This window comes from Neovison vison, chromosome 6, assembly GCF_020171115.1.
Source record: "Neovison vison isolate M4711 chromosome 6, ASM_NN_V1, whole genome shotgun sequence".
Classification (NCBI taxonomy): domain Eukaryota; kingdom Metazoa; phylum Chordata; class Mammalia; order Carnivora; family Mustelidae; genus Neogale; species Neogale vison.
This window is the reverse complement of record NC_058096.1, coordinates 59,827,322-59,855,142: the sequence shown is the minus strand read 5'-3', so window position 1 is coordinate 59,855,142 and position 27,821 is coordinate 59,827,322. Positions and strand designations below refer to the sequence as shown.

The 27,821-nt window shown below is 43.8% G+C and overlaps 1 protein-coding gene across 1 annotated transcript in view; it reads right to left on the bottom strand.

Moving 5' to 3' along the window:
• Window positions 1–27,821, bottom strand: part of GTPBP8 (GTP binding protein 8 (putative)) — a 197,420-nt gene that overhangs the window by 97,871 nt on the left and 71,728 nt on the right. The gene's annotated exons all lie outside the window — the stretch shown is intronic.

Below are 27,821 nucleotides of genomic sequence, written 5' to 3'. Positions count from 1 at the left end.
CTAGGTTATTTAAGAAAGCAGGCAGGACCACCTTGTGATTTTCATGGGCCCTAGGTACTTTGGCCTACGTGTGTCCCTTCCTCCATATAAAATTATTTAAAATTACCCTTTATGACTCTGTTGGTACACATTATATTCATTTTTCTCCTGATTTTATAATACTTTGAAACATTTTCATGGGTCCTTAAAAAGACTGTGGGTTCCTATCTCCATCTGCCTGCTACATCTAGGGGGTGCTGGTGTGGAGCTGGGACATAGCTAAGGGTGGGTGGGGGACTCTGGTGAAAGGGACCCAAGCTCCTCCCCACGAAAGCTCCATTACTGTCGACTTCCATAGAAAAACAACTGAGAGGTTATGGATTTTGTAAAATCTATGACTGACATTTCTTGTTTACCAGCAGGAAGTTAGATACTGTAGTAGTTCTTGAAATCAGTCCGACTTGGAGGTGAATTCCAACGCCACCACCTATCAGCCATGTGACCTTGGGCAATCATTTATCCCCTCTGAGCCTCAGTTTCCTCATTTTAGTACATAGTAACTAACACTGCTCTTGCGGCATGGTGAGAATTTAAGGAAGTAACGGAGATAAGATGCCCTAGTCCCCTGCCTCGCCCTCTGGGTAAGCAGCCATTACCTAGAAGCTATTATCATTTACTTCTCAGTTCTCCTTGGAGGCTTTGGTGCAGGATGAATTCAGTCACCTGGCATGTAGTGTAATTAAATCTTGGGGTAGACATGTACGCAGATGAGTAAAAGTCTGGTGTTCTTAGTGGAACAATTCACTCGATGGTTGAGACATACCGATAGCATACAACAGTTCCCTCACGCTGGTTCTTTACTTTTCTGGCTGAACCTTATGCCCATCCTTTAGCTCCAGTGTGTCAGATTCTTGCTACAGCTCGTGACGACCGCCTTAGAGGCTCCAGCCTTCCCTGGAACCTTGCTAGTCCACTCTCAAGTGTCCATCCTTCAGACTCCTCTTTCCCACGCTCAGGATAAGGCTTTCCATTAAAGTTTCCCCTTCCCCAAACCTGAGTTTCCTGTTTCTCCCCACATTTGATTTTTCTAGTTCATCCCTGCATCCCTCCACATATCCTAAAATTAACAGCTACCTTTTTCCCTCTTTCTCCTTATCTTATGCCAACCAGGTGCTGCATCTGCAATGTTTCATTTAATCTTCCAAATAATGCTGTGAGGTAGTCATGATAATCTTCATTGTCACAGATGAGGAAACTGAACCTTATAGCAGTTAGGCAACTCCAGTCATATGGGATTTGAATCTTTATCTTTCTGGTGCCAAACACATAATATGCTTTTTCCATTAATTAGGTCCACAATCTCTTATATGCAATTCTACCCATCTAAAAAAAGAGTTCTAAAAATCACAAAAACTTTTTTCCCTTAAAACTGTTTCTTTTTTGTTAAAAAACAAAAACAAAACCAAAAAACAAACCTGAGACGAACTGCTGTGAAGCTAGTTATAATATTCATTTATCTCAATTGGGGTGATTAGTAACACTAGGACATCCTATGGGCTGCTTTTCCGGCTAAACATGCTATTACTTAAAGTTTAAAGAAGTAATAAGCCCCAGACCAGAGCATTCTCCTCTTAGCCTGAGTGGTGCAGGACCCCTTGTGTCCCAGTGGTGACCCTGCAGAGTAACTGAAGACAGGCATGTTGGAACTCTGAACCATAATCCTGCAGCTAAGCCAAAGCAAGATTCCATGTGGGCTGATATTAGATTTCCATCCAGGTCCCAGCAGAGCTGAGGCAAACTGGCTAAACAGCTCTTCCCAATAACCAAATCTGGGTCATAGCATAGCAAAACAATTCTCCCAAAATGGCTATCGAGGGGAGAAGATTGAATCCTGCTGCCAACAAAAGGGTCGCGACATGGAACAGCTCATGCAAAAAGGCAAGAGTAAAATAGTCAGCTGAGTGTCCTCTGTTTAGGATAGCAAGATGTTCAGATTACATGAGATAGCACAGACATGAATGCCTCCTTGTAGCCCTCAGTAACAATTCCTACCCTGCTCCCTACACCACTGGGATCGATGGGGAGACTGGGTGTTCAAAATGGAGCTGTATGGGCAGAAGAGAAGAAGACACAGAAGAGATACCAGCTCTGGGGACTTGAGCTAGGACCCGAGATATCTGGTCCCTGGAATTTCTCTCCATAGTGAGCAGTGTCCTTTGTCTCTTGATAAGAGGGAGCTGAAAGTCAGCCAAAAATACAGGATCTCCAGGTCTCTGAGATTTGGAAACCTGACAAGAGTGTGACATGGGAAAGAGTGGATAGGTGTGGATGTGGTGATTGCTGGTGGAAACCTAGTGCCAAACTGTCATCTGTGAGGCCTAAGCAGGGCTGGTCTTCCTTAGAGAGCTGTCAGAAGTGGATCCCTGCGAGGCTGTTATAGATTGCACTAATGGTCCTTCCAGACAGTGGCTATAAGCCAGAGAGTCTGCAGAACCTCATCCAATGGAGGGAAAAATCAGTGGGGAGTGAGCATTTAGCCATAAAAGCTCTCAAAGCAACCCCCAACTTCATATCTCATTTCTCCATTCTTATTCCAGAAATGGCTGAGGAGAGACTCTTGGCTTCTCCTATTGGAGTGATGTCATTTCTGTGTATGGACTTCACTTCAGTGAGATGATGTGATCCATCCCTCACCAGAACAGGGAAAATAACACTTTTCAGACTGGAACAGAACTTAATCTAACATACTCTTGGGCTCTGCAAAAGTGCACTGAGTACCTTGGCTCTTCTTTCTGGGCATTGTCTCAGTTGAGGGTGGGAAGAGATTGGGAGAGGAGGTTCATATGAAAGAGACAGCATTGGGTGTGGGTGCTTGGCTACTCCTTAGGTTCTTTGGTCACTTAGATGAAAAGGTACAAAGAATAGCCCATCACTTCCAACATCTTGGTACTTAGATGCCGTCAGGGGTAACTGCTAGTGATGCACTGAAGGCTATCACAGTGGGAGAATTAGCGATTTGGAAAGAGCCCTGGACAGCATCAAAGACTACTCATATTGAGGGATGAGCACACAGATGCCCAGGGAGGCTAAGGGACATTCTTAAATGATGGAAGAAATGTAGACCAAGAAAACACATGGTTTCCCTGTGGCATCTTGGCGTAGTCCAGGCTCCAGTACCACTAGCGACATCTATACCTTCTTGATAAGAAGAGGAAGAATCTGTGGGGCACCCAGGTGTCTCAGTCGGTAAAGCCTTTGCCTTCAGCTCAGGTCATGATCCTGGGGTCCCGGGATAGAATCCTGCATCGGGCTCCTTGCTCAGCAGGGAGCCTGCTTCTCTCCCTGCCTGCTGCTTCTCCTGCTTGTGCGCTCTCTCTCTGACAAATAAATAAGTAAAATATAAATAAATAAATAAATAGGGAAGAGAATCCATCCATGCATGCTCCTCTTTGCTGATATGTAAAATGAGGAAGCTGGATAATGCCAAGTGTTCAGAGATGTGAGCATAGAAGACCTTCATACACTGCTGGTGGAACATGGGTAGGGCAGCCATTCTGGAGAACAATCTAGCACTACATAGTCAAGTTAATATTTACAAACTTATGATCCAGCGATTTTACTCCTAGAGATATTCCAAGTGAAACACTTCCTATATTCTATAGGGGATATATACAAGGAAGTTTATTCCAGTACTGTCTGTGGTGTCAGGAAGTTGAGACCCAATCTGGTAGTCTTTGGGGATACGTAAATAAAGTATGAGGGAGGTCCATCCTGGAGTCATACATAGCAACTAAAACCAAGAGATGAGACGAGTACATGGCCTCATGGATGGTCTCAGACTGGTACTTGGGCCGGGGGAGGGGAGGAGGTAAGAAACAAGATCTAATATATATCATATTTCTATCAAATCTATCCATTTCTTGTACCGTGCACCATTATTTTACGTCTTGATTAAGAAAATAAAAGCTCTGCCAATTAAGCTATGACATACCATTGATTGCAAGGTGCACACTGATGTCAGAGATTAAAATGTGGAAAAACATGTGTCTTAGCATCCATCGGTGTAGATGAAAGCACATGTGTGCAGGGTAGTATCTTCTGCAAGAACACTTTCAAAAGCATATTACATGTGTTGCCTACGGGCTGAGGCAGTAAGATGGGTGCAGCTATGGGGATAGAATAAACAAATGAACAGAGGAGCTTTGCACAGACAGAAGATGACAAAGGGATTAGCTTCGAGCAACTGTGGAGGACCAAGTGTGACAAGGTGTCTACTGATGCCTGCTTCAGGGGTTTGTGGAGAGAATCCCTGAGATAACACAGACACAGGCCATGCCATAAAGCAGGGTTCACGAGTTATTTCTACTCTCTCTTCATCTCTGTACTTGAAGATGCTGCCCAGGATAGGAGTTGAAGGGAAGGTTCAATGTCCTGAGTGTCATTTACTTCCTTCAAATACAAGGACTTTAAACGTGGGTTTGCTTCACATTCATGCTTCACATTCATTAGCACACTGCTAATAGATGTGGAAAACAGCAAGCAATCTTGCTTTTGTAACACCGCAAGTTCAACTGATTATCTGTTTACCAAAATGTATAAAAGCAGCGTGATAGAGAGGATAAGGGCGATGTTGATGATGGTAAAACCAGTGTTTTAGCAATACTTACTTTCTAGAAATTCTTTGGCTGATTTCCCAATTTCTCTGGATGAGGAGTACAAAATCAATCCAATAAGCAAATAATATACAAAGCCTCTGCAGGGGGCTGCCAGGAAATGGGTAAACTTCCCAGAAAGCTGCTCATATATCCTCGTATTAAATAACATGCTCTACCTGAATCATGAAGCACTTTCTGGAAGGAACATTAAGGAAAGGAGCTACAATACTTAAGGTGCTCTGGGAAGGAAGCACAAGGGGTAGTGAGGTTCACTGAAAATGAAACAAATTGGGGCTGTCAGAAATTACTTTCCCTTAGATTCCAAAGAGGAGAATAAATTCTCTGAGTAAGTCAGTTAGATCACGTAGGGATGTGCTGAAGAAATGTCTCTTCCCCCAAATGAGTAAGAGCTCCTAGATCAGAGCTAAAACAATGTATCTTGGTCTCCAAAAATTAGGCAGTGGCAAAGTAAGCATTTTAGTAAAAGTGGACAAGGGGCCCACACCGCAAGCTTGCTGAGACTGGAGACAGCACCTGTGACCATGTTGGCCATTTTCTCACAGCAAAGAGAACCGCTTTGGATTTTTTGCGTGAATGGAGGTTTAATAATAGAGAGTTGCCACCCACAGTGCCTGGAAACCCCAAATATACTATCAAGAGTTACAGGAGAGAGGAGGGGAGAGTGGTGGCTAGATGTCTGTCCCTGTGTGAGGGGCTGAAGAAAGAAACTATAGAATCTCTGGATTTCTGGATGTCTTCTTTCTTTCCCTTTCCTCCCCTGTCTCTTGAATTTTGGCCATTCCCCTCTGTGTAAGGAGGCTCGAGAGTCCCTCTGAGTTCAACAGCTTTTTGATTTAATATCTTGGGCACAGTGGATAAGAATCCTTCTCTCCATCTCCTATATTTACAAAGTCTTGTTCCAAAAGACGAAGGAAAAACTGTTTCCCTTAAATTTCAAGACCAAAGACATTTGGAGGAAATTAACAACCAGGATTTAAATCCAAATAATGACCATGTCTTCAATTTTGCATTGTTTCCACTAACTCCAAGTGGAGTTTGGAGTAGGTAGTCCAGCCAGCAACTCTGCTTTTCAGGGAGAATTTTCAGGGTGGGCTGAATGGAGGGGCAAATCCAGGTAATTCATGACTTACTCATTTACCCTCAAATTTTCTAGACTTACAGAATTTTGAAGCTGGGAAGGGTCTCACACATCATCTGGCTAGCAGCTCTCAAATTGCAGGGGAGTATGGATCCTCAAAGGTAAAAATGTGGTTCTAAAAGCTTTTCTCCAATAATTATAAAAGCATAAAAGGAATCATACATTTAACTTCCAAAAAACTGCCCAACTGATCATGTGACCAATGATTCCATTGTTAGCATTGATGGGGCTCTGGTCAGCTGATGATGACATCATTGCAAAAATATAGGAATGGGTACCTTAATAGTGACAAAACTGGGAAACTGAGGTCTACATTAAATTTCACTTTATAGGTGTGGTAAGTGAGATTCTCAGTGAGTGGGACAAGTATTAGAAAATGACTGGGTGGGCTTTTCGGAAACTCCAAATTTTCAGTCGCTCAGTTCAAGCAAAGTCTCTGAAAGAATGACAATTTGAATGTTTGCTTGCTTAGTTCAACATTAGGTTTGAATAAATAGAATTTTATTTTTTTCATACTTTAATCCTGCTCAGGATAGGATGTGGGAGAAGGAACCTGAAACAGAATATAACCTGCTTTCCCAATTTTTCTCGAGACCCAGCATTCAGCCTAATCCTTAGAGTGGGAGGTCAGATGCAGATGGATTCATTCCTACTTGATTTTTAAGGAAGAGAGCACACATCAGCCCCCAAACCTGATATCCTGTTTTCCTAAGCAGTCTGTTACTGATACATTGAAGAATGATAGCTTAAGATTTAGCAGTTCCCTTCGTCAATACTAAACGAGCTACTCAAAGTAGCCCTGTATAAATCAACCACACCATCTCATGAAATGAAGTGTCCATAGGACACATCATAGGAAGTTTTCTGTGTGTGTCTAGGTACGTGTGGGGAAGCAGGTTTTGAGTAGAAGGGGAAGTTGAAAGAGTGGGAGAATCTATTGCTTTTTACAGATTTTGTCTTTCTCCTTTGTCCCATCTGGAAAATTATTTCTGTTCATTTGAATGCCCTTGAAAAGTAAGGAAAAATAAGGAATGTAAGAAAAAATAAGGAAAGTCAGAAAAAACAAGGTGAAAACACTTCAAAGCTAACATAAATTTAAATTAGATAATACTGCCAACAATTTCCTAGAATTTCGTTGACACTTGAGTGCCAGGTGGTTGGGACCACGTGAAGAGGTTCATTAGGGAAGTGAATTTTGGCTTCAGGTCTATTCAAGCATGAAAAGTTTTCATGGCTCCTAGAGAAATGTTGAAGAGGAATCTGAGCCCATCTTACTTAGCCACTCGTTTTTTGAGATCTAACCATTCTTTTTTTTTTTTTTTTTTTTTTAAGATTTAATCTACTTACTTGAGAGAGACGGACAAAGAGCACAAGCAGGTGGCTGGGCAGGGGGAAAGAGGGATCCCAGTGCCTGGCTTGATCCCAGAATCCTGGGATCATGACCTGTTCGGAAGACAAATGCTTAACCTACTGAGCCCCCCAGGGACCCGTGAGATCTAACGTTCTTGGTCTCATTTAAATTTCAAGAGAACTTGAAAATCCAAGAAAGACATGATAAAGACTTTTTAAGACAATAATTTTGTCCTTATATTCTGATAAGGAGAGAAGAGATGGGAAGAGAACCCATCGTGAAGAGTACTTGGGAAGAGAGGCCCTGATCGTGACTGTTTCTCCAAGGCTATGGCTTATGCTTTTTATGTATTTTATTGAGATACCACAAAATTCACATTTTAAAGTGCATTATTCAGGAGGGTTTAGTACATACCTATCGCCACTACCTAATTCCAGAACAATCGGATTCTTCACCCAGTCCCCGCCCTCAATCCAGTTGCTTGTGCATAGGCCTGCCTCAAGTATACAATGTTACTCCTTCACTCAGCAAACATTTGTTGGGCAGTGACCAAACTCTGGGCACAAGATAATTTAAGCCTACCCTTCTTCACAGAGGGACCACAGCACAAAGTGTCAAACCTTCTTTAGGGAGCAAAGCCTTCAGGGGTACAGTAAAGTGTGCAGGAGTGGGACTGTGGTAGATGGGGGACGGGGGCATTCGCCAGTGGCTTGGTGCTGGCTGAAGGGGGAGGAACTGTGATTGGCAGTGAGTGTAAGGAGGGAGCAGATGGTCTGCAGGAAGATTCCCTTAAATACCCACAGGCTCACGTCTTTCAGGAGTCATTACCTCCCCAGAGGAGCTTGGGCCAGCAAACCAGCCCTGTGTGTTTCCAGACTCCTACTCCTCTCGTCCTCATTTCCTGCTCAGTCCATGCCCAGCTGCAAAACTTCTTTCCGTCTTTAGCAAGTTCCATTTTCTTTTTTCTCCCTTAGTTTTCTTTTGCATGTCTTTCCCCCATTATTTCCCCCAGAAACCTTCTTTGCTTTTATCATCTTTTCCCTTCACTTCTTTTCTCCTAGTTTTTTCCCCCGCACCCCAGGTACTCAGCAGGCTTGGCGGGGAGAGTTGTCACAGAAAGAACTGTTTAGAGCTAAGAAAGAAACTGTGTCCCTTCCTGCTATGCCATTACTTAAAATTACATTAACATAAAATAAAAGCTATTCAGCTCTGACTCGGAACTGGGCACTGTACTAAAGTCTTTACAGGTTTTGTCTCATTTAATCCTCACCACAATCCAGTAAGGTAGATGCTGTTAGGATCCGCAGTTTACAGATGGGAAACCCCAGCCTTACAGCAGTTAAATCACTTGTTTGATAGAAGCTAGTAAATGGTGGCGAGCCACCCAGGGCCAGCTCTGTTTGAGTGCAAAGCCTAGGTTGTGATTTATGAAACCTTACTTGCTTTCTGGGTCTCTATCTTTCCTCAGACCCACCTCCCACCGAAGCTGGCTCCCTCTCTCTTCCTGAAGTGAAATTTGCCGTCGAGTTGGCTTCTCTCCGGCGTAGCAAGCTAGAGGATCCTTGGCCTGGGCTTAGCTCTGAGCTCCATGGAGCATTGTAACTGCTGGTACTAGGGTAATAAAATCTTAACGGTCTCCAGAAAAGACGGCTGTAAATTCTTCTGAAGTCCCACTTTGGGTGTAAAGGTTCACGCCTCTCCTCCCCCTCCTCCTCTTCTTCCTCCACTCCCGCCTCCATGAACTCTCCCGGGTTTCATGAAAGGGGCCATGCACTAAAACAAGGCACAGAAATCCCAGCAGCCTCCAGCTGCAGCCAGGGCTGTGTTTTGTCTAAAGAACGTTCTTTAAAAAAAAAAAAAAAAGTTTGGAACCAACTTTGTTCAGGATCATAGACGCATAGCTTATGCTTTGGGGAACAATATGGAGAAAAAAGAAGAAATAGAGGAAAATGGCCAAGAAGGATAAGAGAAAGGAAACAAGAATAACCCTGAGCATGTAAGGATGCCCAGAAGAAAAACTATGTGAAAACAACACCCAAGGGGTTCTGGGATTTTTCCTTCCCAATTTTTGATATTGTTACCTGGGTCCTGACAAGCCAGCTGTGGTCTTTCTGAAAAATGCATTTGGCTGTTTGGAACTGAGCTGGGAAATACATATCAGCAGAGACCCGAGAGGGACTCAAATCTCATTTCTTCCTTCAGGGGGCAAGTGAGCAGATTCGGAACACCTGGGAGGCTGGTGCGGGGAGACTAACAAAAGGGCCCCTTTAGGAGTTCCCTTGCTGCCTCTGCCTAATAACTGACCCACTCACATTTAGAGAAAGTGTGAATGTCAGACGGTGACCTGGGAAAGTGACCACTGGGATAGATGTCTTAGGAGCAGTATGACCCATTTCCCAGCCATCACAGCACAACAAGGTCGCTTTGACTTCTCTCCCCCATAGAAGAGGCAGTCCCAAGTGGGGGTCTGGAGGGCCAAGCTCAGAGAAAGAATGTATGTGCAAGTTAAGGATGGGTGAAACCCAGTGGCCTGGGTTTTATGTGTCCTGTGTGATAAAAGCCAAATATACTTGGGGCGCTTGGGTGACTGAGTGGGTTAAGCCTCTGCCCTCGGCTCAATTGTGATCTCAGGGTCCTGGGATCAAGTCCTGCATCCCTGCATCAGGCCCTCTGCTCAGCGGGGAGCCTGCCCCCCGCCCCCGCCTGTCTCTCTGCCTAGTTGTGATGTCTCTCTCTGTGTGTCAAATAAATAAATAAAATCTTAAAAAAAAAAAAAAAGCCAAATGTACTTGTCCAAATCCTGCTTCTCTCTTCAATTCTAAACCCTTGTGCATTTCACAGGAAATGAAATTGATGTTTGTCAGATTCCTATACCCCAACCTCATTGAAAGGAGGATAGGTTGGAGTTGGCTTACGTACCAGGAAGTCTAGGATTTGTTTCTCTAATTTACTTCTCATGCTTTTCTGATCAACATTAGAGTACAATGGCAGGACCAGCAGCAACTAGGTCCATCCTTGGCTGGCCAACTGGTCAAGGACATGATTGCTGCCAAAGTGTGTGCATGTGTGTGTGTGTGTGTGCGTGTGTGTGTGTAAAGGAGAGGGGGTAGGGAGTGGATAATCTGCATTACCACTGTTCTCTGAAACCCCCATCTCAAATTTGAGTCAAGCGTTTAAAGAAACTTTAGGAGTTGTTTTGTTCTTTTCCTTTCTTCAGATGTCATTTTGGGAGGAATGTACAAAATTTTTTCTATTTTCTTCTGTATATATTTCCATGTTCCTTGAAGGCAGGGATTTCATTTTATGCATTTCTCTGAGTCTAGAAGAGTACCTGGAGCCCAGTATTTGCTCAGTTATTGTTTGTGGAAGAGAAGTCAACATCGTTAAGGGAGTGCATTTCAGCCACTGTCTTGAGCTCCTCCTTGTGTCTCCTTTTCCTTTTGTAGCCCTCCTGTAGATCAGGAGATGGTGTCTCCGAAGTCCCCAGACTTCTCTTTCTCTCTTTTTATTTTTAATACTTAAAAAATATTGCCTTTCTACAGACAACTTCCAAACTCCTTTGTTCTTGCCACTCCAAATCACCTTTTCCCCATCACCGCCTTCTGACTCTTTGGGAACCTTATTTCAGAAGGAAAGCAGTAGGCAGAAGATACTCTTTTGGCATCTCAACGTGGCTAAGACTGCTCTTCTGTGACTCTTTTTCCTGGCAAAGCTTCTCCCTTTGCACGAGCCCAGAGCGTTAGACTCCTCCACTGTTCTCATCAGGGACAGAGTGGGGCAGTGTAGTGTGTTGAAGTCCAGAGTGAGAGGGGGTTGGAGGCGCCCCTGGGCATTGGCGACTGGGGAGGGCCTAAGGTGTGGAGGACAGAAGGCGCTCTGTGGTTGGCAGGTCTCAGAGGCTGTGTGTGGCAGGGCTGTGCACACAGTGCCTTTGCACCTGGGGCCTCATGGCCACTGGTGAGATGCCTATCCTTTGGTAGGATGCTTCGGGCTAACATCCCTCTACATTGCCTTTCCTCCTAATCTCAACTCACAATAGTGTGAAAGATCTTTGTCTCTGTTTCCTCTCCAGAGAAGTAAGTCCTGCCTCCTTTTTTTTTTTCTTTTTAAGATTTTATTTATTTGTTGAAAGAGAGAGACACAGCGAGAGCAGGGACACCAGTAGGGGTAGTAGGAGAGGGGAAGCAGGCCTTCCGCTGAGCAGGGAGGCCAATGCGGGGCTTGATCTCAGGACTCTGGGATCTTGATCCAAGCCAAAGGCGGATGCTTAATGACTGAGCCACCCAAATGCCCCATTCCTGCCTCCTTCTTGACCACAAAGGAAAGACCCTAAAAAGCTTGACCCTAAAACGCTTCAAACTCTTTGCAAAGCCTCCAGCCTCCAGCCTGCCTATCTACCCTGTGGTTCTCCAATTTGAGAGTAATTAGCTTATGAAAGCGCAGAGCACTGAGCCCTATTCTGGGAGTTTCTGTTCAGTAGGTACTGGGTGGGGCCTGAAATCTGGCATTTCTAACAGGTTCCCAGGATATACTGACATCACTGAGGGGGACCCCATCAGACCAGCAGGCCCATTGATCTGCTCGTCAGAACCCACTCAGACCCGATCTCCCTCAGCCACGTTAGGGCTGCCAATTACTGAATTTGCTTCCTGCTTAGCTTTTCCAATGCTTTTATCTCAGTTAACCCTCACAACAACCCATGAGGTAACTACTGTCAATATTCACATTTTAAGGAGGAAGAAACTGAGCCACAGAGAGGTTATATATCTTGCCTAATAGAAATGGCTAAGCTGAGTTTCAAAGCTGGGCAGGACTGACTGAAGCTTGTGTATTTAATCACTCTGCCATACTGCTTTCATGGTCTAAGGATATTTTTTTCCAAATGGACGTCTTCTACCTCAGAAACATGGGGCTTTGCAAACAAGGTGCCCTTTCATTCCAAGCCTCCCCCTCCCCAAATTTCTCTCCTGCTGGCTAAGTACAGCTGGAGAAAGCACACATTTAATCTCCATTAAGACCTTCAGACTTTTTGGAGAGGAAGTCTGACTAGGGAGAGAAGGCTGAAGTACTGAAGTTTTTAAAGAAAGGCAGTTTTATTGCCTTCCATAACATGGTAATACAAATGAATGACTAATGGAGCAGTTCCAAGAATTCCTCTTAGCCTTTTGGAATAAATAAATATGGCTCATTTACATATAAACAACTGCGTTAAAGAGCTGGGGCTGATAATCTGAGTTCCGGTTAAAAATACATTAAGAATTTTGCCACTGGAGTGCCTTGGTGGCTCAGTGGGTTAAGCCTCTGCCTTCGGCTCAGGTCATGGTCTCAGGGTCCTGGGATTGAGCCCCACATGGGGCTCTCTGCTCAGCAGGGAGCCTGCCCCCCCCCCGCCGCCCCGGCTCTGCCTGCCTCTCTGCCTACTTGTATTCTGTCAAATAAATAAATAAAATCTTTAAAAAAAATTAATTTTGGGTGCCAAGCCGTGAGGAGTCAGGGAATGACCAAATAATAATGAGTTAGCAAAGACATCAGACTTTATTTCCTAGACCCTCTAAAACATTCCTAGGAGATCCCCGAGTTTAAGTTCATGTGGATTTACATTTTAGTAATTATTTGTCTGACGGTGGCAAAGAGGACCGGGCATGAGAGAGAGAGGAAGCTTGGTTCCTTTAAACAGCAGCTCTTCAAAACAGGATTCCACATACAAAATGCCTATTGACATCGCTGCAGGAATTAGAGGGAACAGTAATTTCCCGGCCACAGGAAGTTTGGTGTGTCCGTGGTTCCCAACGCTCAACCCCAGCAGTACAGAAGAAGATGCAAGAAGAGAGCGATGCACGGTAGCCGCAAAGTAGAACCAATGTAGCCTCAAAGTGGAAACAACCCGATAGCCATCATAAAGACAGTGGATAAACAAATTGGGGTGCATCTATACAATGGGATAGTAATAAGCTGCTGATAAGCACATGAATGAATCTCAAAAACATTATGCTAAGTGAAAGAAGCCAAACACTAGCATGGATATATGCACCTACTACAATTCCCTTCATATGAAACTCTAGAGAAAGCAAAACTGATCTCTACACTCAGCAGATAAGTGGGTGTCTACGACTGGAGGTGAAGACTGACAGGGAAGGGGCATGAGGGACGCTCTGGGGTGATGGAAATGTGGCTGTGTGTATACCTTTGTCAGAACTCATTGAAATGTACACTTAAAATGTATGCTATCTATCTGTAAATTACACCTCAATGAAGTTGATTTTAAATCTAAAAAATAATAATTTTGCTACTGATTTTTTGGAGACTCGATATGAGTCAAGAATCCATGTTGTGGAATATGCAACCTTTAAGATCATCTCATCAAATGATTCCTTTACCTTTTGCTGCTAGATTTGGGTGTCTGTGTCTCAGGAGAACTCTCTGGCAAAATCCACAAACAGGTAACTATGAAGTTGAGACAAAGTTTGATGGCAACCAGGCAGGCTAGGATTTGATTTTAAACAAAGACAGTTCAGACCTCTTGGTGCTTTGCTTCAGCCCAGGTTCCTACACTTACTGAGAGCTTGCTTAAGTTACAGATTTTTCCGGCGATTCTAGTTTACACTGTGTCTAGAGGGACCATGGAATCTGCAACATATATTTTCTCAAATTTCATTTTGTTCTTCTTTTTTTCTCTTATCAATGTTTTTTTACCCCTGCCTCTGCAGTTCAAAGGCACCAGACTTTGAGAAACAATGCCAGGTTGTTGGGGGCAGGGGAGGGGTTTGGGGAGGGTCTCAGACACTTCCAGTGGTTCCAATGCTCGCTTCACATTGGACTCACCTGCAGCTCTTTAAAAAACAAACAAACAAACAAACAAACAAAAAACACCAATTCCCTGTGCTCTCCTTAGGACTCAGGAAAGTGAAATTTTTAGAAGTGCACCTGGATAGTGGCATTAACAGAACAAAAAGCAAACCAAAAAAAATGCCCCTGGGTGATTCTAAGAGAGGGGGTGTGTGTTGAAAACCACTAAGTCTGATTTGGGGCAGCACAATTAGGGGTCTGTGTAGCTGAGGGTAAAAAGCGAAAAAGGAGAAGACACGATATGCTGAATGTATGGGTGGATGGGTGGGTGTCTTTTCCAAATTAGAAGGAACTCCTGCAGGCACTTGGGTGGTTCAGTTGGTTCAGCAATGGCCTCCAGCTTGGGTCATGATCCTGGAGTCCCAGGATGGAGGGAGTCCCGCATAGGGCTCCCTGCTCAGCATGGAGTCTGCTTCTCCCTCTGACCCTCCCCCTTTTCATGCTCTCTCTTTCTCTCTCTCTCTCTCTCATTCTGTCTTCCTCTCAAAAAAATAAATAAAACCTTAAGTAATAATAATAAAAAAGAAGGAACTCCTGAGATAGAAGACCCCAGCTTAGGAAAGAGCTGCTGCCCACTTTGGAAGCTTCTGTGGGTCCTTCCTGCATCCGATTCCTCTCCTGGGTACTGTAGGGACCATCACGGAGGGCGGGGGCCATCAGCCGAAGGTGCCTTGGGCAGGGACTTCATGCTCACTTCTGTGGGGCCCACAGGCACTTGGCCTTCCTTCAGTCCTGGGCTGCTCTCCGCCACTCAGATCTGGCAGCCCCACAAACCTCTGGCACCCGGTTCTTTCTGAATGATATCCCTTCAGCTTCAGCCCAGGGGCTCTGGCTTTTCTGTTTGTTTTCTTTTTTCTTTCTTATTTAAGAAGCTCAAGAGAACTTAAAAAGCAGACCCTTGAAAGCTAAGCATTTCTAATCACATAAAGGTGTCTCTGCAGGGCCTGGGCTGAAGAGGGTTTGTTTGGGGACTTTCATCTTTCTGTGGATCTCCTTCCTTCTTCAAACAATCTTTCTGGGCTCTTATCCACCCAGCTTGTTTGCCGGACGCCCACCCCCATCATCTCCACGTTTGGGGCCCAGACAGGAGAGGAGTGGAGGGGGTGGCTGAGGGCCTGAGGGGGAAGGGAGGAAGCAGTCGGCCCCCATGCTGGGTCCAAGGAGACTTTGTGAGAAAGGCCCTCTCCATCTGTGGCCCAGCCCGGTGGGAGTCAATTAATTCTGAATAACCTAAACCGACAGAGGTATTTGCATTCACAACCTGACTGATGACCGTATAAAATTGATTTATGAATTAAAGTGCTTCCCCTCCCTTTATCCCAATTCAGGCTGTAATTGATTATACGTGCTGCAGCGAAATTAAATAAAAGAAAATTAAAAAGAAAAGAAAAAGGAAAGTGAAAAAAAGAGAGGCCCTTGCTTGGCGGTCTGGCCTTCTCAGGGCTCCTTGGGATTAGCCATTCTATTCATCACATATCAGTTTTTCTTTAAAAAGTTACTTCCCCTTTGTCTCCACCCCACGGCGGCGGGCTCCCCCCCCCCCACCTCTGCATTCTCTCCAGCCTCCTCCCACCGGCTGATCCTTTGGGGGGGGGTGGTGCGGGTAACCAGCCAGTTACCCTCCTGTTCCCTGGACCTAGACAGGGAGAAGCGAGGAGGGCTTGTCCTCGGTAGCACTGTGCCCACAGACACTGAGAAGCAACAAGGGTGTCTTCTATCTTCTGCCTCCCTCTTAGGTGCCAGTCTCTCACCTTGTCTCTTTTCTGACTGCCTCCCATTCCACAGGCACACAATCAAAATTTCCTTATTGGAAATATTCATATAAATGTTTTCTCATAAGTATGTAAGGCATCCATTTATGATAGCGGTTTTCATGGCTCATTCCTCTCAGTTACCAAAATACAGTGTTGGATAAAAGAATAAATCTCTAATTGAAAAATTTCAAGCTCCTCTGCCTGGGGGAGGACCGTTTCTTGGTTCGAGGAGGGTCAGGACTCTGGGACGAGGGGAGCTGGTTTCAAACCTCCTAAACAGCATAAGAACAGGCTTTGGAAGTTGGAGGAAGACAAAATTATGAGTCGTGTGTCCTTGTGCAAGTCACTTGACCTTTCTTGTTTTCATTGATTCCGATTTAACATAGGGATAAGGGCCTAAACTGAGGTAATGTATGTAAATCCCTTGAAGTGGGGCTCAGAAAACATGGCGGTCCTGTGCAAGTATTTGAGCTCACTTCCTTGCTCCGTCCACTTATGAGGCAGGGCAGCAGTGACTCAAGTTTTTTGGTGGTAGTATAGTCAATGGCTTTCTCCCAGATAGTAGTTGCCATCTGAACGACAAACGGAGAATTATTTTTCATTGCCAAAACCAGTCTTGAGAGCAGAAGACTTCTCTCTGTATCCTCACAGATTCCCACGCACAAGACACCATAATTAGATCCCCCCATTCAATTCACCCTCACTACTTTGTCACCATTTCTCTTCCCCCTGCTACCTTGGGACTGCCAAAACTGGATCTCCAGTTCCTGCTACTTCCTTTTCCTGCCTTAATTGTCACCTCAAAAGCCCACTTCCAACTTTCCTCCTTTCTTGTCTTTGACAGGTTACAGTATTGTTCCCTTTCCTCCAAAGTGCTAACGCGCAGTTTCATGGGTGATCTCGTGTGAAGTGCTGTTGGCCACGTTTCACACACACTTAAACAAAGTAGAGAGACAGTGTGTGGGCCTGAACAGGAGAAGCCCACTTTGCTGACAGCCGGCATGATGCTCGTGTTCTCCAACTAGGAGCTCTCCCAGAAACAGATCTCTGAAAGTGAGTGTGGGGTGTAGACCCCCAAAAGAGTCACCATGAGAAATCTGACAGTTGAATCCTCTTTGGGGAATGTTCAAAAGGTGAGCTATATGATGAGCAAGTTTCCGATAAATGTTTTGGCAGCTCTAGGGTGCTAAGCTGAGAGGGAATTTTAAGTGGACTGGAAGGCCCTTCTCACTTCAGGAGGGCTAAATTGCTGAACCTCGACTGGGCTCAAGCCTCTTGAAACTTCACATGGCTACTCTACTGCTGGCTGATCCACAAATTCCCTCTCTGAGAGGCAATGAAAGGGATTCCAACTACCACAGGCCGGAAGACCTGGTGGTGCTTTAGCTCTTCTGGGCCCTCTACCCTTTAGTACAAAAAGAAGAGCGTGCCATCTGAGGAAACAGACCACTTCTGTTGCTGATGGAAGCTTCGTATCCACAGAAAACCCAAAAGTATTTTAATATATGCGGAAGTCAGAAGGCCAGCAAATTAACACAGAGAAGAACCCAATAGAAGAAGTCTAAAGCAGAGAGTTCTAATTAATAAGAACGTCCTTTTCTTAAAAAGATTTATTTATTCATTTTTGGAGGGAGAAAGAGAGAGTGTGTGTGTCCGAGCGATGGGAAGGGGCAGAAGGAGTGGAAAACAGAATCTCAACACAGGGTTTTATCCCACAACCCTGAGATCACAACCTGAGCTGAAATCAAGAACCGACCTCCCAGGTTCAAGTACTTGAGCCACCCAAGTGCTCCAAGAACATCCTTTTTGAAGTGAACCAGAAAACATGACTATTTCCCTGAGGCTGGAGCCCCCACATGGGTGGAAAGGTGATAAGCATGGCATACGGGATAGTATCTAGCTAGCTGCAGATTGACCTCAGAAGATGAAAACTTTTTATCTATGGCACATGCTAGAAATGGTATTTCCATGTGACTTCTAGGACAGAAGTCGGAGTTTCATGGGCCAGAAGCCCTGGTGGTATTGGGCTCCCCCAGATCAGCCAAGATTTCCTCTTCTCTACAATGATGGTCTCTTAGGGCTCAGCTCACCCTGGCCTGGGGTCAGACATTAGGCAATTTGGGTATAACTATGACCTTAACTTCTGTCATCGTCAGCTTGGAGGAGGACCAAGAGCAGTTGTGAGGACTCAGAAAGTCATGAGGGACCAGGCAGTCAGCAAGCCCAGTAGGGAAAGTGTGGGGATATGGAATTCCGGGAGGCTTGCTCCTGTCACTCAGCTTCAAAATCAGACAAAGCTGCACATGGATGTTCATAGCAGCTTTATTCATAACTGTAAAACTTGGAAGCAACCCCAAGATGTCCTTCAGGAGATGAAGGGAGGAACAAACTGTGGTGCTTCCACACAATAGGAGATTATTTAGAGAGAAAAAGAAATGAGCCATCCCGCTACAAAATTACAGAGGCACCTTGAATGCTTATTATTAAGTAAAAAGTCAATTTGAATGATTCCAACTACCAGGCAATCTGTATGGTTCCAGCTATATGAAATTTTGAAAAAGGTGAAAGTATGGAGACACTAAAAATTATCAGTAAATGCTGGGGGTAGAGGAGGGGAGGAAAGAAGGGATGAATAAGTGGAACACAGGGGGCTTTTAGGGCAGTGAAACTTCTCTGTTTTCATCTGTAATTGTGGATATGTTTCATATCCTTTGTACCTTTGTACTATCCATTGTACCTTTGTCAAAACCCATAGAATGTACAACACAAAGAGTGAGCCCTAATGTGAACTATGGACTTCAGTTAATACCAAGGTATCAATATTGGCCCATAGGTGGTAAGAAATGTACCAACACCAATACAGGATGTTAATAGTAGGGGAAACCATGGAGGAAGGAGGTAAGGAAATGGAAAGGAGGAGACCATCTATGGAGACCATCTATGGGAACTGTCTGTACCTTAAAAGGAACCTTAAGGAACTTAAAACTGCTCTACAAATAAAGTCTATTATTTAAAAAAAGAGAGAGGGAGAGCCCTCTGTTTTTAGTATTGACTTTTAGCAGCTTGTTGGGAAGATCCTATGTATATGCCGGTTTACTTGCTTATTCTTAATGAAAGGCAGAAATGAATTCTGAAGACATAAAAACAGCTTGCTAATATATAAGAAAAGAGTCAGGCTGCAATAGTGACACTGTTGGTGTTGCTCAGTAGTGCTGGGGAGCCAAGGAGCCATCCCTGCAGTGATGCCCATGTCCCATGTCCTACACGCAGGACTGTCCACAGGGTGTGATACACTCTCACAAGCAGAATCTGATCCTTTTTAAGCAGTGACTTCCTCTGACCTCCCAAAGACAAAGAGAACGAAAGGTGCAAATTCCCACTTATGTGAAGAAGGGCAGTCTGCAGAGAACAGATGACTGGTTGTCGAAACCCCAAGAATGAGATCCTGGAATCAGTGTTGCCGTAATGGCCCAGTCCAAGATTCCCAGCAGCCACATTGATGCTTTCCTTTGAACATCTTCACCTGTGGTGTCCAGTGGGTTTGCTTGCCGTTCTCAGTGCAGACATATCTTCTGAACTCTTGCCCACAAATGGTACAGAGGAGGCCCTCCCTTTGGTTCAGAGGAAATCCAATCTTAAACTTCTGTATCTTCAAAAATTCTGGACAGTCTGCCAGGGATCCCGTCCTGACCTAGGATCACCTCCCAACATGCCAGACTGTGGCCCAGGCCAGACCAACTTTTCTCCTATTCTTGCTCAGATGCTTTGTCTACTTGGCCTAGTTTCCTAATCAATTCACTGCTGTTACACTCAGCGATCAGACTTCAGGGAACTATGTCATTTATATATAGCACTCTCTCGAATTCAGCTCAACAGATTTGTCTGACCTACAAAACAAGATTCTGCAGAATCTGCAAAGAAAAAAGAATAGTTCTTTTCCTTGGAACCTGGTCCTCTAGCTAAGATGTATGTAAATTAAATGAATAGAGAACAGTTCTGAGCCAAGATAATAAACAAAGCCTTGGCATTGAGGTACTGTCTGTATATGAAAGAGTCAAGAGGATTGAAAGAAAGGAATAGATACCTGGGGGAAAGCCTTCTCAGTGAAAATTTTTGGGAAAAACTGATATGTAAGATCTAAAAGGAGACTTGTTTGTTCTAATGTACACATTTTCCTTGGCCCAGCAAAGTGATTAAAAACAATTGTGGTTTCGGTGTTCAGGAAGAGATAGGCTAAAATAGTAAAACCAACCTGGTGGACCAGAGGAAACACAAGGAAAAAGTAAAAAATTTCACCAACTGTGTATTTTTTCAGTTGAGTTATTTGGTGAAGTCTTCCCATTTGCTGATTTGTTCCCAAATCAGCCAAGTGATTTGGGAACACCTCCTATACCATCCTTGTCTTCTTTTAGATTGCCTTCGCTTCTAGTGCTGCTGGAATAGGGAATTAGTAGGATAAATATGAAGACTTGACTTGACCAAAATTGAAGTTGCCAAACATAACTCAGGGAGTCTCGAATAAGACGTTGTAGATTGTGGCGGGTTTAAGGCGGACATGGAGAAGGTGGCAAAAGAAGAGGAAGAGGAAGAGCTGTAATGACTGTGTCTTAAAAGATAAGTCACTTCTAACTCTGCAAATGAACAAGCCATCAGAAAACCTAATGTGCGGCCATCACCTCTAAAGGCTGGAAAACAACCATGTACTCAGAACACTGTTGATGTCATTAACATTCTCTCTTCGGAAAAGGAGGACAATGGTACTGCAGAGAGTATCCTGATAATTTTAAAAAACGAATGCATATAAAGCATTTAGAACAGTGTCTGGCACATAGGAAGTATTATAGTATTAACTTTTATTATTCATTTGTGACAAATAAACACAATGGGTAAAAAAAAAAAAAAAGGCAAACAAAAACCCAGTCATTCTTATCCTTTGGTTGGTATATTATTTTTAAGTAACCACATATTTGCTCTTTCCAAAATAAATGATATCTAGGATGGAAATGAGACAGTTTAAATGAATGCTGGTCTGGCTTTAATAACAAATTCATGTTTTTGTTCAGATGAGGAAATAAACCTTAATAATTACATGAAAATGACCTTTGATTGCCTGATATTAAGATGTCCAAGATAGGCAAATGTTCAGACTGTTTAAAAACAACCATACTTTTTTCCTGATTAAAGGCTGGTTTAAGAGGATAAACCAATATCACTAGAAGTGGGGGTTTGTTCCATCAGAAGAACCTTCTTTTGACCTTGGAGACAATGTTCCAAACCTGCTGGAAGAGTGAGCTCTCCAGCTCTGTAAGTTTCCCCAGTGGCCCCCACGAGTCCTTGTGCCATACCAAAGTTCTTCTTGCTCTGGATGGATGTCCTTGCCATATAATGGCCCCTGCTCGTTGAGCCACATGCTGGCAGACGCAGACAGAAGGAGAGGGTCCCTGAGGTGCCCCTCCAAAGCTGTGCATTCAGTGGAAGAGAAGAACAGCTGGCTAGAGAACTCAGCCCTCCTGGCTGGTTGGAAAGGAACATCCCTGAGACTGAATTCTTCTTATTTTCTTCTGTGAAACTGGACAGTGGGCAGACCCAGTATCTTGGCTGCTTGAATGGTGTCTCTTCTACTTCTTCCAGCTGTCAATGTTAGTGCATCTAATAGATTGTTCTGGTCCTCAGTTCCTCAGGGTTTCCTTGGTGGGGAAGACCCTTCACATCATATGTCAACCTCCAATCTTCTTTTAAAAAGAAACATTTTGGCTCCCCCAAATTACTTTTTCCTCAAAGTACAGGTATTTTGCTTATAAGATTTCCTAGAGATATTCCATAGGAATATTCCAGAGGCAAATCTTTCATTAAAAGAGGCTGGACAACAGAGCAGCAATCTGAGAAGGTTTAAGAGTCAGAACTACCGTAAAGGCATAACTCATCCCTGCAGGTCGTGAGCAATTGGAGGTGAGGGACAATTTTAAAGAAAAGTAGTCTGCAAAGAAAAATGTGCAGAAAACTTATTCTATCAAAAGGCCAAAATTAATTTTAAAAGCTTTTTGTATGGAGGGGTGCCTGGGCGGCTCAGTGGGTTAAAGCCTCTACCTTCGGCTCACGTCATGATATCAGGGTCCCGGGATCGAGCCCTGCATCGGGCTCTCTGCTCGGTGGGAAGCCTGCTTCCCCCTCTCTCTCTGCCTGCCTCTCTGCCTGCTTGTGATCTCTGTCTGTCAAATAAATAAATAAAATCTTTTAAAAAAAAACAACAAAAAAGTTTTTTGTCTGGAAAGTTGAATGTTTACACAAATACTATTTTTGAAATGAAGAACAGGTGCAGGAAGGTGAGGCCAATAATGAAAGAAAAGAAAAGAACTAAAAGTCAAAAGCATCAGTTTGTAAATTATCCGATAAACCATTCTGGCTTTGAAAACAACTTGCAATTCTTAAAATCATTTCAAGGTGTGTAACTTCATGTGCTAGTCACATCAGAGGCCACTGCTTTTATTTTTATGGAGTCTCTTTACTATTGAAGACCATGTCCTACAAAGGTTTGAGTTTTGAAAATATAAAAGTTCTTGGAAGCTAATTCACCGCGGGTCTGTGGTAAATCAGTCTTCAGGATGTGATAATGGTACATCTTTTCCAATTTTCTGTTTGGCCTAAACAATTTTAGCACATAAACATGATCATTATTAAAAGGAAAAAAAATAATGTCCCCTTTTAAAAGAGCAAAACAAAACACGAGATTGCTCAATAAATAAGATCTGTTGTAAAATTAGATATTTGGTTTCAACTCCGAGGATGAAGTTGTAAAGAGTTGGTCACTTTTGATTCTGAAGTGGGCCTTTGTAGCTGTCTTCGAACCCCTGGAATAAAGAGGGTTGATTTGCGATGGAATCTCTAGAGCCTGCAGTCATATATTACAATATGTTGTAAATCCAGAGGGTACAATATAGATTTCACAGGGGGCCCTGGGGTTAATTGAAATTCCATCTGTTTCTTCTCTGTGGCAAACTTAGTATCCTGGGATATTAGCTCAGGATCAGATATGACATTTACAACTTTTTAAGTTTTAGGCTAAATTAGAAGTTTGCCTAAATTAGCTCCTCCCTACTTTCTACATCCTACCTTCGATTAAAAGAAGAGTTTACAAGACAGCCTTTATTTTCCCCACAGCTGCCCCCGAGGCACCCCCCCCCTTCTTTCCAGTGCATGCCGGGCAATGCCATGTATTCTTAGACTCCCAATGGCCCCCATTACTGTCAATTAGTTACGGAATGCTACAGGGATTCATGCCTGACAGCTCGGGTAAAGGCAGGAGAAATGGGCCCAGTAGGGAGCGAGGGGCCTGATTCTTTTTTGTGCACAAGAAATACCTTTCTCAGCAAAGCTTTTAATGGCTTTCCCTTCATTCTTTCCCTCTGCTCTAGTGCTGCACCCCCCATGATCCCTAACACATCATACACACATGCGCTCCCATATTCACACACTGACACATTTGTGTGACTATTGCCCAAGACTGTGAGAACTCTCTGAGCGGGAGGCTCTGAGATGTCCTTCTAACCTTTGACAGTTACAGAGCTTTAACATTCCAGTATATATCTTTGCTATAATCTGATTCCTAACTTCCTCTCTTGAGAAGGTTTCTTGTTACCAAGTGCCTCTTTGCCTCTGGCTTTTTAGCATATTTTCCTTCTGCAGTCCTCCTCCTTCCAAAAAAGAAATGTGTTCTCTCCAGCCACAGACTCTGGGTCGGGAGCCCACTGCACCTACCGGGTGGTCACTGAGTTGGGCAGACAGTGGTGCTTGGCATCTCCTGCCACTCCCAGGTCTTTGTGACTTCTTTCTCTTCCTCTTCCCTTCCTCTCTTCTACTTCTCCTTCATTTCTCCCTTTCCTCCTCCTATCTGTGCCTAGATCATTCCATTTATTCTGGAGACTTGAGGCCAGGGGTTTGGTTTTACTCATTTTTGTTCTCTCTCCTCTTCCTTACCCACTCCAAGTATTTATCATAACGGGATAAAAAACTTTGTTTTGTTCACCCATGTATCTGTACTCCATAGAATAGCACCTGTCCCAAGTAGGAACTCAGTAATATGTGTTGAAAATGCATGCATAAAAAAAAAAATTGATGCCATTGGTGGTACACAGGGTTAAGGCGAGCCCAGCATCACATCAAAATGGTCTGCCTGTTCCTGGTCTACTGTCTTTGCGCTTTTGTAGGACTACCAGGCTTTTCTAACTCTTCAAAAACAAAGATACACTTAAGAAAAGCCTACTAGGGGGGCGCCTGGGTGGCTCAGGGGATTGAGCCGCTGCCTTTGGCTCGGGTCGTGATCTTGGGGTCCTGGGATCGAGCCCCGCATCGCGCTCTCTGCTCAGCGGGGAGCCTGCTTCCCCCTCTCTCTCTGCCTGATTCTCTGCCTACTTGTGATCTCTCTCTCTGTCAAATAAATAAAATCTTAAAAAAAAAAAAAAAAGCCTACTAGGAAGGTAACAGGTCCCATCAGGAAATAAATACAATGCTTAAAGTGATTAACACATCTCTGATGGGTTTGAAAAAGATGACAGAGTAAAGGGAGGAGATGATGTCACATAGAGAAAAAACACTGGGCAATTCATGCCCAGGTTATACATCGTTCCAGAACTTTCCTCTCCTGGAGCCCAGTCTCATACAGGGCATTGAGGAGTCACTCAAGGGGCAGTGGCAGGAAGACATTTTCAGCCCATCTAATCCAGACATCTAGAGAAGGGCAGAGGAAAGATCCAGAACAGTGAGGAATGTCAATGTTGGAGGGATTTCTTGAGCCGAAGAGTAAGGCTGCAGGCATCTCTTTCCAGGGTCTTGCATCCCGGGCAGTAATGGGTGGACACTGCCTATAGCAGGACTCGGGTCTGCAAAATGCAGCTCTTTTTATGGTCAACCCATCACCACCCACATACTGCTTTAAGATTCCTACAGATTCATCAAGCTTCTTATTTAGGCCATCTGAGAGATATTTCCCATGCTGTCTGTTTTTTCAAATCTGCTTTACTCCAGGGCTTTTGAAATGGGAACAGGAATGGGAATCACCTGATAATCCCACGAAAGTGCCAATTCTGTGGTGTCCCGGGATTCTGTGTTTCTAACAAGCTGCCAGGTGATCCATTATTGCTGGTCCACTGACACACTGAAGACTTTACTTCATCATCTTGGCAAGAAGTAGGGAGGGCTTCGTAAAGATGGATTGACTCTAAACTGAATTAAAGAAGCCAACGTCTCATTAACAAAGATTTTGATTCCTCAGATAAGAAAAAAGATGTATATATGATTCTCACATCTTTCCTTTTTGGTGAGTGTAGGAGGTGCTTGGAAGTAGTCAATGAACTCATGAGCTAGATTTGCAAATGCTGTTTGTCCTGTGTAAATGTCAATGCTTTTTCTACCGACTTGAACAGGAATTCTATTACAAAGCTTCAATTTTGTTTGTGTTTGTTTTAAACAGTGAAGTTACTTTGTCATGAAGAAAGAAATAAGTCACTGTATGATAAATGAATGAGGTTATTTGGACGACAGTATGATCAGCTGTCTATCATGCTTCTTTCCTACCTGCTAAAGAAGAGGCAAAAAGAAAAGAAGAGGTAGGGTACATAATATAGATTCATTGGTAACCAATAAATATGATTTGGATTGGAAAGAAATACAACAGAATATCCATATTTGTATATGATTAATCCTGCCCAAGGTGCCTACTCTCATAAACACAGGCTTGGGATTCAATATACAGGGGCAACCTATATTTATAAATACACAGAAATTCAGAAATCAGTCGCTAACATTTAATACATCTGGGGCTAGGTGCCAGCTGGGGGTCCAGATCCAAAAGGAGTGGACAGTCTAGTTAGGAATATAACACAATGAAAATGAAGCAATAATTTAAAATGTAAACTGTTCCATAAACATCCACATTCCATTATTCCATAAACGTCCAGGCGTTCATGACAGTTAAAGGAGTTTATAGGAAGAAAAGATTAATTGTGATTGAGATGGTCAGGAAAGGTTTTCTAAAAAGTAAGATATGAATTGGAATTTGAAGGAAGGTTAGGCCGGAAGAGATGGCAACAGAGTGATGAGAATGATGAGAAGGACGAAAAACTTTGTGGAGACAAAAGAGAATAAAGTGTGTGGGAGCTATGGGCACAATAGCCTGCTGGAGTGATTTATTTAAAGGAAATATGGTAGAGAGAGAAATGTGAGAACAACAAAGTTGGGAACAGATTAAGAAAAGTCTTAAATGTTAGGCTACAAAGGTTGGAATCGATTCTGTTAATAAGAACAACAACAACAATAATAAAACACTCGATATTTTGAGAAGAGTACATTTTAACAAAAGTATTTTGATAAATTGATTTCAATAGCCCAAGTGTAAGGCATAATTAGGACGGTGGAAAAGGACACCGACTACGTGGAATAGAAGGAGTCATAGACTTTAATGACTGATTATACTTAATGGATAGGCAGTGACTCTGAGGCTTGCAGTTAGTAGAATAGAAAAAACACTGTGGGAGGGATACAATTTGAGATACTTTAAATTTTAAGTACTAGTGTGACAGATAAGTGGAAAAATCCAATAGTTAACTAGAAGTGTGACCATGTTACCCTGCTGAGACATGGCGGGAACTGATGTCCTGGGAGTGAAAGACATCTCTAGGGAAAAGCACGCAGAGACTGAATCTTGGGAAATGCCCGTATGTAGGGCCTAGAGGGAAGAGGCACAGGCACACAGAGAATGAAAGAAGAGAGGGGAAGATGGGGGTCGGCCGAAGGGAGGGGCCACAGCATCGAATGCCGCAGAGGAACCCAGCATGACCGGATCAAGGGAAGATTCCCTCAAGGCTACTCGTGCCTTTCCCAGTGTGGACAACACAGAGCGGAAGGATGGAAACCAGATGACAGGAGATTAAGGGGTGAGCAAGTCATAACAATGTTAGAGTTTATGGAATTCCCTTTAGATAAAAGGAAAAATAGAATGGAAGCCGAGAGGGGAAATTAAGACAAGCGCTTTTGTTGCTTTTTCATTTATTATCATGGTGACCCAGATTTCTTTGTTTATTGATTAAGGGAAAGGCAAAAAGGGGAGGGAAAAAATGACATCTTAAAAACTGCAGAGAGACAGGAATTTGAGGTGATAAAATACTGCCGGAGATAGGCCTCCTGGTAAAGGGTGAGCCCTATAAATGACAGCAAGACCAAACCAAACAAAACAAATCTACACCAAAAAATTCCCCAAACAACCCTGCCTCCATATACTTGAAAGAAAAGGGGGTACAGGCTCCTGGGAATACCATCACCTCAAACCTGTGAGACTTGTTTTTCAAGTTCTGGGTATGGAGGTAAAGTGGAAGAATGGAGACTATTTGGACCGGCCATTGTTTTTGGAAATTGGCAAAAGGGGTATAGAAATAACCGCCAAACAATTGTTGAGATGAATGTTAACTGGCCAAAAAAGCACAAACACACACCTAAAGATGGTACGCAGTGGGCATGACTCAGGGGTATGGAACCAACACCACAGACTGGGGACCACGAAGCACCAGACACAAATGGTTAACAACCTCAACAGGCATGATCCAGAAACTATGGCATATCAACCAGAGGGGGATGATTAAGAACGCTGAACCAGAGCTGCTATTTAAAAGAGACCATTTGAAAAGCACTTGTTTCGAGTCAAGCAAAGGACAATAACTTACTGAGCTCTGTACGTGCAGCATTTGGCTTGGGCATGTTGGGATTACAGAAGAGTCGCCAGGCAGTGTTCCTGCCCTCAAGGAGCTTCAGTGTATTTGGGGAGCGGAGAGGAGCACAATCGAACCCTAAGAGCACATCCACATTGTGCCACAGAGACAGGCTTTCAAGTGCCATGAGGAAGAGCGGACAGGAGCAGAGCTGGCTGAGAAGCAGCCAGAGCAGCGGAATGGGAGTGGTCCCCCATCCTGTGTTCTTCACAGCCTCACCAAGGGTCACAGCCGAGACTCACACGGGGATACCTGTGAGATCGGAAATGCAGCTGAGGAAAGGGTAAGTGTGACTTTCTCCTCATGTGAAGGAGACCTGAA